Here is a 14,266-nt window from a genome sequence, read left to right as displayed (position 1 = left end):
CTGCCTCGGGCATGGATGTTTGTGATGTCCTTAGGTTAGTTAGGTTTAACTAGTTCTAAGTTCTAGGGGACTAATGACCTCAGAAGTTGAGTCCCATAGTGCTCAGAGCCATTTTTGTCAGATCATGAAATACATATGGGATTAAATTTCATTTCACCATTAGATGCAACGGCAAAGCAGGTCGACTAGCAGGGAATATAATTACCAGCGGACATATGGACATAAAACTCCCATACACGGATTACCTCCTGAAACTAAAACAACAAGCGATTGTTTCGTAGCACGAACAATGGAGCAGAAGTCAAAATAAAAGAGGTAAAAGATTTGAGTGACCAAGACAGCCATGGTTGGTGAATTCCAGGCATTCAGGAATAATAACAGCATACATTATGAGAACACATCTCAGAAATGTATCTCTCCTCGCGTATTTACATAGGATCGGCGTACTGGAGACACGTTATGTCAGTGTATTGCCATAAAGAGTAATGATGTAAATCACATCGTATTTTAGTGCAAGTTCTGTGGAAGAGGCAGAGTAAAGCTTTAAACTTTCGCGAGACTTGTTCACTACCAGCCACTTAGCACAATCTCAGTTGTTGGAGATTCGAGTAGGAATGCGCGGCTTTATAGCACAAGAAGACAAAAGCCTGAAAGCCCTAAAAGCAATAGTGTCCATTGAACGTGGTTAAGGAAAAGAATTAACTGAAGACACATTCACGAATGTTTGTCCAAAAATATATGAATGACGAAGATCACAGGTTACGTTGCTGTATTTGTCCATCCCTTTAATTAGTGATTGCTTAGAAATTTATGTGCTAGGACCGAAAAAAAAATAAACTACCTCTTTGGGGGCTGATTGTTGATCAGGGAGAGCCGTGCGCCGTTAGAAAATGAGATAACGTGTTATCTTCTAAATTAGAACAGAGTTAGTGTAGGTTACTTTCTTGCGGGGCAATTTTTCTTTCCTCCATTGTTGTATCTCTAGTTTTAAATCAAAGCAGGGTGATATTCTGCTTTTTGGCACCCAACAATAATACTGACGACTGGTATGATTCTAATCTCAAGTTGTATGCTTAGTTACCAATCAGTACATTCGTTACAATAGTTGCTGTCAGTTTTCCGTACTCTCCCGTTGTGTCAACTGCAAATTTATGATTGCTGTTTGTTAGCATTGTACTGCTATTGACGCTTAGATTTTAATTTATGTTATCTTTCTCGACATAAACGTTAAACAGCTGTGGCAAAACAAGAGACTTATCTAACGACATACCAATAGAATGTGTAAAAGAAAACACAACTTTCGAAACATTTTCTTCGAACATAATTAAGTTAACAAGCTACATGGACGTGTGTCTGGAAGCGTTTTAATTCCATGTTAGAACGTATTTTGTACAACTCTGTACAGACACTAATAAGGGGGAAAACAAGATTTTCGCTCAAAATTTGGTCCGACATCATTGTTGGTGACCGCTTCCACTGTAGCCTAATGACATGTCACACTGTTCTCTTAGCGAGAAATGTATTTGATTTGCTAGCAGTTGTATGTACTATTGCGTAGCAACCTGGTTAAACGTGTATCGTATACACAGATGAGTTCCTCGTCATTTTAAGGATAATGACCGTCAACTTTAAAGTAACACAATCTGTGCCCGTTGGATAGCTAGAACTTGGTCTCCATGTTATATGGCCCTAAGCCCACCTTTGTTTGTGTTGCCCCGGCAGGCTCCTGTGTATCGAATAACAGTGTAAGAGGCTATCCTTTCACATGTACTGTGGAATGTTGCTAAATTGTACGTTATACTTCAGGAACTCTATCGGGCTGGTACCCACATCCTGCATCGGTTACACGATTCGCTTTAGAAAACGTTCACACCCTCTCACATGAGATAACACTAGAAGTTGTAGGCGAAGGGTTGAGGGAGGGGAACGAAGGGCATCCGGCCACTTTCTACCACTAATATTGTCGCATCCAACAGTTAGCATCACGACCCCCTGAAAACATGGGATAAAGGCCACGAAAGTAAAGAAGACTCCAAAAACTCATCAGGGCATCAGCATTTCGGTATGATGGTGGATTATGCATATCTGTTTTTCCCCTATCTGTTATCCCTCTAGTACGGGGTCCACTTGTTCAGCATTTGGGCAATTCTGTTTTAGTACGTTAACTTAGTAGTAGTATGTTGTTTGTAAAGCCACTGTCGTCAATGTAAGCTAAGGCAAGGATGGGCTGTGCGCCACCTGTCTGTGAATTGTGTAAACTTCATTCCATTTAATATCGTATTGTAACTGTTTATGTAACGTAGTGTCTGAGGCAGAGGGGACCAAGTCAGCATTGGCCAGAACAAGCGTGATAAACCGCCTATGAACCAAGTCAAACTAGCACTAACACCAACCCCCGGACGGTAAACCGCCACGCAGATTCGATCTGGGTCTGGCTCACTGGCTCCAATGCTATGCGAGATGTCAGTGGATTGTAGCCACCGAAAGAAATCGTGCAAAAAGTTTCATGTAAAAATGTTTCCTGTTGTGGTCTTAAGTCCCAAGATAGCATTTATGCAGCTCTATAGGCTTGTCCGTCCTAAAATTGATTGACTTCCTATACAATTAAGGGATTAGGCAATCCACATTCTGTAGAAAGACAGTTTTTGCTCATAACAACATACTCCTTAATAGTTCCTGCGCAGACGTCCAAATGGCGGACAATTTATTCTAGTAACCTAGCGTCCAAGAGGATGCCAAGGACCTTAAGGCAGACGTCCGTAGGAAGTGCAGTGGCCATCGTTTTTGTTTGCATTCAGCTGCTCGCAGTACGAACTTAAGAAGAACGTTATTGGTTAATGTTAGATCACTGGTGTTACTCTTTAGGATCCACATTTTAGTCTGGCCCCTCAAAAGATACGTTTCGAATGCGGTTGAATCTACGTTATGGCTGTAAAATTGTAATATCCATGGTTGGGCGGGATCAGGGGGTGGCGAAGGGGAGGAGGAAGGGAAGGGAGCCGGCCGTTGAGACCGAGCGTTTCTAGGCGCTTCAATCCGGAACTGCGCTGCTGCTACGGTCGCAGATTCGAATCCTACCTTGGGCTTGGGTGTGTGTGCTGTTCTTAGATTAGTTAGGTTTGAGTAGTTCAAAGTCTATGGGACTGATGACCTCAGGTGTTAAGTCTCATAGTGCTCAGAGCCAAGGGAAGGGAGGGTTGCTAGAAAATGAGTTCAAATAATCACCCATGTCCATGTAACATGTTTTCTTTTTCTTTATGTGAGGAATGTGCCCTCATAATTTGGCTGTAAGTTTTTGTTACTCACTTAAGTCACTCCTCATTCTCACTTTCTCTTCTAATTCTTCCCAGTCTCTTTTTGAAGAAGTAGTAAAATACCTTTCCATGTCTGTGTTTCAGGCCTACTCTTAATGGAATTTGATATGCTGTAGTTTCACAGCAAATCTGTATTCAGGTAGTGAATTAAAATGTGCACATGAGTAGGCTAGGTATAGCTAACTACAAAAATGTGGTTAGTTGTGACAGGTCGTAGGAATGGGAATCCGTACAAATGAGCATAAATAGATATTCATAGACTGAACATACCTATTCGAGTCGTCAATGAGTTGATGCAATGTTTTGTGTCAGTTACGAGATTTATCTGGAAACCGGTGGCTGTACCTTGATTAATATGAATCATTGAAAGAAATTGTGAGTGAAGATCAGAAGTAAATATGGCAGTGCTAATGCACGGGTTAGGTTTCGCGGGAGGAGAGGTGTGTCATTATAATGGATCAGCTGTACAACAGCGTCTACGTGTACTCTTCCACGTATCTTTTCAGTTCTTACTTCATACGTATACTTTTTATTTTTCCCATGTTCCACGTCTACACAACTCAGTGTTCGAGAAGATCAATTTCAGAGACTGTTTCCTCTGTACAATATTAGTTCTTAAAATGAAGTGCAGCTCTTTCCCTCAAAACATCTGTCTACTCTAGGACACGTACAACTGGTATAGTTCATGAGTCAGTCAACGTGCAGATAAATAAATGATTGCCGGCCGGTGTGGCCGAGCGATTCTAGGCGCTTCAGTCTGGAACCGCGCGCCCGCTACAGTCACAGTTTCGAATCCTGCGTAGGGCATGGATGTATGTGATGTCATTAGGTTAGTTAGGTTTAAGTTCTAGGGGACTGATGACCTCAGGTGTTAAGTCCTATAGTGCTCAGAGCCATCTGAACCATTTGAAATTAATGATTGATTTCTCGTACTTCAGTATTTTCCCTTATTTCAAATTTGTTTCGTCTTTCTCAGTTGCAGACAGATTGCTCCTAATCCTTACTGTTAGTAAGTGTTCTGTTGGCAGCTTTTCAGCTATTCTGAAATTTTCTTTCGGTTGCCTGATTCCTTCTTCACCATTTGAAATTGCACAGTAATGATGATAATGAGCAACACGAAACTTTCTTACTTGTCCTTCCGGTTTCCTGACTCTCATTTGCCTTCTGTAGTTATTTGTCAGTTTTCGTTATAAGGCTCATTACTACTGTACGTTTCATGTTAGGGTACAAACTTAAAGCTTTTTCTCTCTCAGGACACCAAGGCCATGTATTTACAACGGGGTGAATTTTAAGTAAAGGGACAAACTTAATACCTGAACCCGAACAAGCTACATAAGTACATGTATATCCGCATTCCATTAGTTCTTTATAGTATGTGACGGAGACTACTCTGTATACCGCTACAGACTGGACAGTATATAGAGAGGAAGGCAGAGGACGGCTCTTTTGATTTGTATAAAGTCGAGCGTTGCGCTAGACGCCACATTGAAACCGTGTAAATGCGAAACGCCAGCTGCTTGGTAATATGTCTCGAAACAGAAAATCTTATGAAACACAACCGACTACATGAAAACATTTACGAAAGCAAGTGCTAATGACAAAAGTCGTGACAAATCTTTAGTTAAGAACTTATCATCTAAGCTTTTAAATTCACCTCCTTGACACGTACAAAGTTTCAACTGGCACTGCTTTCAGCTTCAGATGAGAGTGAAGCTACTTTGTTTTCTAAATGTCAGTCTTTTACCGCTGTAATTTTATTTTACTTCGTAATTTTTCTTTTCAGAACCTTTGAGTTGATAAATAACTTTTACTTTCAACAGAAACAGCAGTTACGAAACACTCTGCGGTAGTTTCAGTGTTCGTATCAGTGCTGGAATTTTCATACGTGTTTCCAGCTTGAAAGTAACACGCAAGTGTTATTAACTTCTACATGGCTGTAAGAATAGTCATTAATGACAATTGATAGCAGTCCGAAACTAATTTGAAATAAAGTGACTTGCACAGATAGTGAAAATCAACCACTCACGATAAGCGGGTTCAAATGGTTCAAATGGCTCTGAGCACTATGCGACTTAACTTCTGAGGTCATTAGTCCCCTAGAACTTAGAACTACCTAAACCTAACTAACCTAAGGACACACACACATCCATGCCCGAGGCAGGATTCGAACCTGCGACCGTAGAGGTCGCGCAGTTCCAGACTGTAGCGCCTAGAACCGCTCGGCCACTCCGGCCGGCGATAAGCGGGAAAACCGGGTTCGACTCCCGGTCTGGCACAATCTTTTCATATGTCACTGATAGGTAGTACATTCAAAGTTAACACAGTTAATGCCAAGATAATCGCAGTCAGCGAATTTATTTATAATTAACATAGGTATTAATTTAAATGAAGTCAATTGACTGCACTGCAATTTAATTTCTAGAAATGTCCTGAATTAAATCTAGAGCTATAAGTTCTCTCTGACAGAATACATAATGTGAATCATATTCTATTATGTAACTGCTGCTGCGGAATGTGTTCTATTTCATGATTTTCTAGCCGGCCGAAGTGGTCGTGCGGTTAAAGGCGCTGCAGTCTGGAACCGCAAGACCGCTACGGTCGCAGGTTCGAATCCTGCCTCGGGCATGGATGTTTGTGATGTCCTTAGGTTAGTTAGGTTTAAGTAGTTCTAAGTTCTAGGGGACTAATGACCTCAGCAGTTGAGTCCCATAGTGCTCAGAGCCATTTGAACCATGATTTTCTTCCAGCAGTAAGTACAACAGTAAATCGCGATTAGTAATTGGAGAAATGTGCGTCTAATTGCACGGGCTATTCATGGCTGAGCTACGGGCTACTTGCACGTGGCGCCGTCAGGTAGTGCTCTCAAATAAAACTTTAACTCCAATGTTGTCCATACTGTAGAGTGATATGACTTTCAATCCAGCTTTAAAAACAATTTTGATATGTTAGCTACATTTAGTGCACAGCGAAATGTCACCTAAAAAGAACTAAACATACAGGTGCCAGCGACATTTTCACTGCAAACCCTCGAGATTTTATGGCACAGAGTACTAGGAAATTAGATATCATAGGAAGTATGATCAATATCAGAACAACAGACATCATTATCGAGGTGTTAGCTGAAACTATAAGACAGGAAAGACATCATTTTTGTGCCCTAACTAGTTTCCTGAGAACCGGATGAGAAGCTTTATATACAACAGCGACGAAAACGGGCAGTAGCAAAACAAGTCATTTTTTATCTTTTAAGGAATAAGCACAACATCTACCGAAAAACTAACTCCATGAGTTGATCTAGTTGTGCTTCATTTATAAACAGTATTTTTCACAGTTTAATGATCTTTTAATGTTTAGAGCAAGAAACCTGGAAAACTTATTTTCCCCATGTATTGCTACGAGTCGCTTTGTCGGGACCGCTCTTTGCTTTTCTGTTTGGTCTTTCCTCTTACTACTGCTCATTATGCGTTTCGAACTTAAACAGTGCATCAGTCAACTGTTTACTTGTATGTGAGCCCAGGAGCTAAAAACACACAATTAACAAAATAAACAACACGAAACCGTTTTTGGCACTAGACATAGCCGTTTTCTCGATTTCAAAACGGCTGACTTCAAGCAATCTTACAAAATTTTGGCTCATGGGCACGAGCATTAGTCCTTTTTTAAAACGAATCCAAAAACGAAATACAGTCAGAGGACTAACTCCTGTGCAGTTTTCTACATATTTGAGATGGGGGAGCTGTGGAGATAAATTTAAATGTTGTTTATAAGTTGTCCAAGGAACGTACGATCTCAGGACTTTAGCAGTGAGTCTCAGCGTGACGCACGGTGTCTCTTTTAGTGTATGACACTGGATGTGAATGACAACATCCACGCTTACATAACGAACCAGCGACGAACTATAGTGCTTTTCGTTGAAAGTTTGTTTCATCTACGAATCCTGTCTTCTCAGATTCGCAGGTTGAACTTTCAAGTATCAACTGTACGAGGCTTTTGTTAGATACTTTCTTCGTTGGTGGACTACACTTACTGAGGGCTATTCCAGTCAGTATCAGTGTGGCATCTGTCTTACCTGAGATTAGGTTTATGTGGCTTTTTCCGATTCAAACTTCTCCCTACGCATACTCCCAGATACTCAGGGAATGTGATTGCGGCCAGCCGGGGTGGGCGAGCGGTTCTAGGCGCTACAGTCTGGAACCGCGCGACCGCTACGATCGCAGGTTCGAATCCTGCCTCGGACATGGATGTGTGTGATGTCCGTAGGTTAGTTAGGTTTAAGTAGTTCTAAGTTCTGGGGGACTTATGACCTCATAAGTTAAGTCCCGTAGTGATCAGAGCCATTTGAACCATTTTGAATGTGATTGTTTCCAGTGATTTTTCGACAGCGTGTAACACCTCTTACCGCTTAAATAAGCGCAAAATGTTGCATTTGTTTGTATTGAGTTTTAACCGTCAAGCACTATATTGAGCGTCCATCCTCTGAAGGTCTTACCGAAATTTCACTACAATTTTGTAATGTTGTGACGTATACACCATGGGATTATCCAGTGAATCACTTACTAATATTGTGAATCGTAATGGTTATCTAACACTCCCTTGGGATGCGTCAAAAACTACTTCTACTTTTCAAGTTTCTGTCAGTCAAGAATGAGATTCTGTGTTCTCCTTCCAAGGAACACCTCAATCCGATCGTAGAGCTGATCTGAAATGCCGTACGCTCTTATTCCGGTCACCAAGCGACAATGCGAAATTGTATCGAACACCTTCCGGAGTCAACCAGGGTCCAGGTATTTACTGCCTTCTGGGTCACGTGGAGAACAGAGCGAGCTGGGTTACACGTGATCTGTCGAATATGGATCGTGAGTACGTACGTTACATCATACATTACACGGCACCGATTTATTATTTAATTAATGCATGTTTGCCAACGTCGACGACACTGATGAACATAGTTATTCTTTGTGTTAGAGGTTGTGTGCTTCATCATAAGTCGAAACACGACGGCTTATTATTTATTCAAGTAGCAGACCTTGATGGTCACCAGAGTGGAACAGCCGTATAACAGTTTGTCTCTCTTGCTGGAGGATGTGCCTTGACAGGAAGCCGAAAAAATTCTGTGTGGTGAGCTATGCCATTAGAGTAACCCCCCCCCCTGATTTTTACTTGTGGGGACAACTGGAAAGTGTCGTGTGTTCTGAGCCAGCCACTGCCGTGTGTTCGTGTACCATGTGTCACTTTCCGAGTACAAGCTAAGGTATTCGTAACAGTAAGACAATCCATAATACGATTTGTGAACGCTCGCATTGCATCTCCCGGCCGCCACTTTTCTAACGGGAAAGAATCTAACAGCATGCAATGTTCAATTTAATGACCAGTACGGACTGCTTTATTGTGGACTCACCTTCTGTCTCCATACACTTCCTGGCAAAAAATGTGAAGCAAGGTGGAGGGGAGCAGAAAAAAATGAAATTTGAAGGGCTGAGAGGGTATGAGACGATCCATCTACATCTACATGGATACTCTGCAAATCACATTTAAGTGCCTGGCACAGGATCCATCGAACCATCTTCATAAATCTCTATTATTCCAATCTTGTATAGCGAGCGGAAAGAACCAACACCTATACCTTCCCGTACGAGCTCTGATTTCCATTATTTTGTCGTGGTGATCGTTTCTCCCTATGTAGGTCAGTGCCAACAAAATATTTTCGCACTCTGAGAAAGTTGATGATTGGATTTTCGTGAAAAGATTCCGTCGCAACGAAAAACGCCTTTCTTTTAATGATGTCCTGCTCGAATCCTGTATCATTTCTGCGACACTCTCTTCCATATTTCGCGATAATACAAAACGTGCTGCCCTTCCCTGAACTTTTTCGATGTACTCCGTCAGTCCCATCTGGTGAGGATCCCACACCGCGCAGCAGAATTCTAAAATAGGACGGACAAGCGTAGTGTAGGCAGTCTTCTTAATAGATCTGTTACATTTACTAAGTGTCCTGGCAATAAAGCGCAGTCTTCGGTTAGCCTTCCCCCAAAACATTTTCTGTGTTGCTTCCTATTTAAGTTATTCGTAATTGTAATACCTAGGTAGTTAGTTGAATTTACGGATTTTAGATTAGACTGATCTATCGTGTAACCAAAGTTTAACGAACTCCATTTAACACTCATGTGGATGTCCTCACACTTTTCGTTATTTAGGGTCAACTGCCAATTTTCGCACCACTCAGATATCTTTTCTAAATCGTTTTGCAATTGGTTTTGATCTTCTGATGACTTTATTAGCCGATAAACGACGACGTCATCGGCAAACAACCTAAGACAGCTGCTCAGATTGTCACCCAAATCGTTTATATAGATAAGAACAGCAAAGGGCCTGTATCATTACCTTGGGGAACGTCAAAAATCACTTCTGTTTTACTCGATGACTTTCCGTCAGTTGCTACGAACTGTGACCTCTCTGACAGCAAATCACAAATCCAGTCACATAACTGAGACGATATTCCATAAGCACGCAATTTCACTACGAGCCGTTTGTGTGGTACAGTGTCAAAAGTCTTCTGGAAATCGAGGAATACGGAATCGATCTAAAATCCCTTGTCAATTGCACTCAACGCATCATGTGAATAGAGAGCTTGTTGTAGATGTTTTCTAAACCCATGCTGACTGTATGTCAATAGACGTTAACGATATGGGCCTGTAATTTACTGGATTACTCCTACAACCTTTCTTGAATATTGGTGTGACCTGTACAGTCTGTGGGTACGGATCTTTCGTCGAGCGAACGGTTTTATGTGATTGACGGTTTTATGTGATTGTTATGTATGGAGCTAATGCATCAGCATACTCCGAAAGGAACCTAATTGGTATACAGTCTGGAACAGAAGACTGTCCGCCCCGGTAACTGCGTGGTCAGCGCGACGGACTGTCAATTCTAAGCGCCCGGGTTCGATTCCCGACTGGGTCGGAGATTTCCTCCTCTCAGGGAGTGGGTGTTGTGTTGTCCCAATCATCATCATTTCATCCCCATCGACGCGCAAGTCGCCGAAGTGGCGTCAAATCGAAAGACTTGCACCCGGCGAGCGGTCTACCCGACGGGAGGCCCTCGTCGCACGCCGTTATTATTATACTAGAAGACTTGCTTTTCTTAAGTGACTTAAGTTGCTTCACAATTCCATTTACTTCTACGTTACTCATTAAGCCGTGAGTGGCTCGTGTTCCCGCCATCATGTATTTTACACCCTGTTTTTAACGTACTTCCACCTCACTATCTTAATTTAAATTACTACTCTCACTGAGTTTCTGCTTTGCCTGACCGTGAGCGGCGTTAGCAGCGCGTATCGATATATCCCCTCTCGTAGTATCTTTGCTTGACTGCTCTTACTTCCCGGTCGCTGTCTGTCGTAAGTGAGTTCGGGTCGCGAGTTCGGGCTGCCTGGCAGTTGGGACGTGTCTGGAGCGCAGTCCGGACCTGCCAGTCGGGGAGTTGCAGTACGGTACTAGTGCAATCGGGTTGGAGCAGTGAGGTCAGCGTAGACATGGCTCGTCCGACCGTTGCCGCCTCGCATCACTTGAGCCGGGCCACGGTCTTGGTGGATCGTCGGTCGATCGTCCTACCGGACGACGCGTTTTGGCTCGTCGATCGCTCATGTGTCGGCTGCGTATATCTTTGTATCGACTCCCCGCTTGCCTTCGGGTGTGCTTAGTTACTGTTGGGTATCATTCAGGTCCTCGTGCAAGTTTTTGTCAGGTTGTGTGTGTAGTTGGTGTGATTTTGATTGACAAGTTATTTTAACTGGTGTCAGCGTATTGGCTCTGAGAGGTCGGTCGTCTCATTGGGCGACGTGTAACTGGTTCTCTGAGCGCTTCTGGGCCCCTTCAATTACCATCTTGTGGAACTTGTGTCGGTCCTATCCTGGTGCAGGGATGTCGTTTAGCCAGTTGGCATGTTTCCTCTGCACGGCTGGGTCCAAGCCAGTATTTCCGCCGTCGTGTGTCTGGAAGTGAGGGGGAGACGCACCAGCAGTGGAGTCGCGACAGAGCAGCAGTCGCGGACGGACCAGCAGGCAGTCGATCGGTTGCTGCGGACCAGGGAAGATATCTCCGCGCGGTGCAGTCGACTAGGTCCGCTGGTGGTCCCTGCACAGTGCCGGAGCGTGTGTGGAGCTTTCCGATCGCTATGAGCTTCGTGGTTCACCGAACCAAGACGTCAAGTTGAGTTGTGGTTTCAAGTACCCATGTACATTCATGTTGTGTGGTACGTTTTGGTGGGCCGCTGTTCGGAAGGGTTTCCTGTGAGGAACACCGACTGTTTCTGTTGATGAAATTTAGCTGCTATGCTGTGGAATTAATTATATTGGTTGACTAAAATTCAAGTTCAGCAGCGGAATTTTCTGCCTTGTGGCAGTTAGTGTTCCGGTTACCTGCCCTGGCCACTATCGTAATTTCAGGCTGTGTCCTTTCCTCACCTGTGGTGGCTGTCCAACATGGTGTGTAGTTTTGACAGGTTAATACATATAAGTATTGATTGCAGTTAATCACGCCCATAACATTTTGTGTTTGAATTCTCATGTACCGATTGGTGACAAGCAAGCCATTTGTCGGTCGGTCCGTGGCTGTCCCTTGGTTTGGTTCCGGCAGGTCAAGTGTAGTTGGGCTCACCACCTGTCTCACCTAAGTGAACTTGGGCAGACCGACACCCCCTGGAGTCTTTCAGTGCTGTTGTCTTTACTGTCTTTCTCACCAGTGTTTAACTGTCTGCTTATAATCTACCATAGCTTAATTATTTTATTTGTCATTTTAACTGCTTTTATCTTGATTATTAAGATTTCTTGTTTGGAGGCCTTCAGCCGTGAAGGATTTGCATTTTGAATTTCTTAGTTGTAAGGCTTCGGCTATGTGCCGCTTGGGTTGTAAATGTGTTATTGAATTACAATAAATTAAAATTTTAAGGTGAAACTGACCCCAGCCTTATTTGGCCCTTTCCACAACCCTAGCCACCTGTTCTGCCCAGCGGGCTCAGCGGGCATATCACTCATGTTGGCAGCTGTTCTCGATTCGAATTCTGGAGTATTAACTTCGTCCTCTTTTGTGAAGGCATTTCGGAAGGCTGAGTTTAGTAACTGTGCTAACGATGCTTCACTGATTACAAAATCGACTAAAATTTACAAAGAATTTGGCAGTATAAGCCCTATGTGACACCCCTTCGTGCAGGATATATACATTGAGTTGGAAAGGGTGTCATTAAGCCATTGTATCCCCTCCTAAGTCATGCTGGCCCACAACTATTTACCTGGTTTATCTAGATATTCTGCGTACTGCCACTGCAGCGAAGTTCACGTCCACACTGGACTCACACGTCTTCTATTTGGGATCTTACTAGCTACAGCACGCAAATAGTTCATGGAAACATGTCTTTGGTGGACAAGCATTATCCTGTTGAAAAATCACAGCCAATCCTGTCACTTGATATGTAACACATGAGGTAGTACGACGACCGTGTCACTACCAGCCATGACCTAAAGTAATACCCAGTGGGTCAATACGCCATGACGCCTTTAGTAACACCACTGTGCCTCCCCGAAACACTGGAGGAATGATACCTCTCCCTAGGTCAGAGTCACGCAGTCAGTTGCGCCGGCGATGAGCTCGGGCAAGTGTATAACCGCGATTCAACGCGAAACGCTATGCGAGACCCATCATCGACAGTCCAAGTTTCAAAGCTTCCCTGTCATTGCAACACTTCAAGAGTAGCCCTTAGTGCTGTGGTGTTAACAGCAGACTATGCACGGGACGTAATTCTCCAGTCCATGTACTGCTAGACTCCGAACAATGGCACAGGGTACCACAAAGTGTCGGAGGGCGTCCATTACTTACTCTCTTATGGCAGGTGCTGTTGTTACGTGGCTGGTGCCCAATACGATGATCCATTCTTGTAGTGGTCAGACATGGTCGAGCGGAACCTTGATGACGAGTATACCTGTCCTTAGGATCCAATGCAGTCCAAAATCAAACCACTGTCAAATCCAAGACCCCACAAATACACGATTCAACCATCTGCCCAAATGGAGCACGCTAGAAAGCCGTTTTCAGATTCTGTCACGTGACACTAATGTATCACACGAGTAGGTGCCATCTTCGTGTCCTTCAAGGAGATCTCTCGACATTTGACGCTACTATCGACATGGGCGCAAGATATAGGGTTAAAGACCGACTCATCCAAAACCGAAATGGTACTGGTTAGTATTCTAGACTCATTACCTCGAATTATCTGGAATTCCTACCATGTCTAATCCTAAATGGGGCAAATATCAACGTCTCTCCTTCAGCAAAGAGTCTAGAAGTAGTAATAGATGAAAATCTAAACTGCTCAGAACACATAACGGTAGTATTCAAGAAGGGACCAGCATCTCTCCATGCCCAACAAAAATATAAATTGCTCTTCCCTCTTAATTTGAAAAAGAAGCTTGTACAAACACTTATACTTTCAGCTATGGATTATAGCGAAATTATCCTGCAAAGATTTTCTCAGGGAAGCCCATCGTCCCTCGATTACATTACGGATGCTAGTGTTCGTTATATCTGTAATCTTGAGTTCTTTGATCATATTTCACAACCATATGCGCAGGTGTCATGCCTGTGTGCAGACAAACGCAGATATTTCCATAGCCTCTGTCTTGGCTGCTGCCCTACAACTGCTTTTCAGTAGCAGAAACAAGACTCTTGAATCAGCTCTTGCATTATACACTGAGGAGCCAAAGAAACTGGTACACCTGCCCCTTAGAGCACCCAGAAGTATCGCAAGGCGACGTGGCATGGACTCGACTAATGTCCGAAGTAGTGCTGGAGGGAACTGACGCCATGAATTCTGCACGGCTCTCCATAAATCCGTAAGACTACTAGGGGGGTTGGAGATCTCTCCTGAACAGCAAGTTGCAAAGCATCCTAAATACGCTCAAT

This window comes from Schistocerca cancellata, chromosome 6 (genome assembly GCF_023864275.1).
Source record: "Schistocerca cancellata isolate TAMUIC-IGC-003103 chromosome 6, iqSchCanc2.1, whole genome shotgun sequence".
Taxonomy (NCBI): domain Eukaryota; kingdom Metazoa; phylum Arthropoda; class Insecta; order Orthoptera; family Acrididae; genus Schistocerca; species Schistocerca cancellata.
This window is presented reverse-complemented; position numbering follows the sequence as displayed.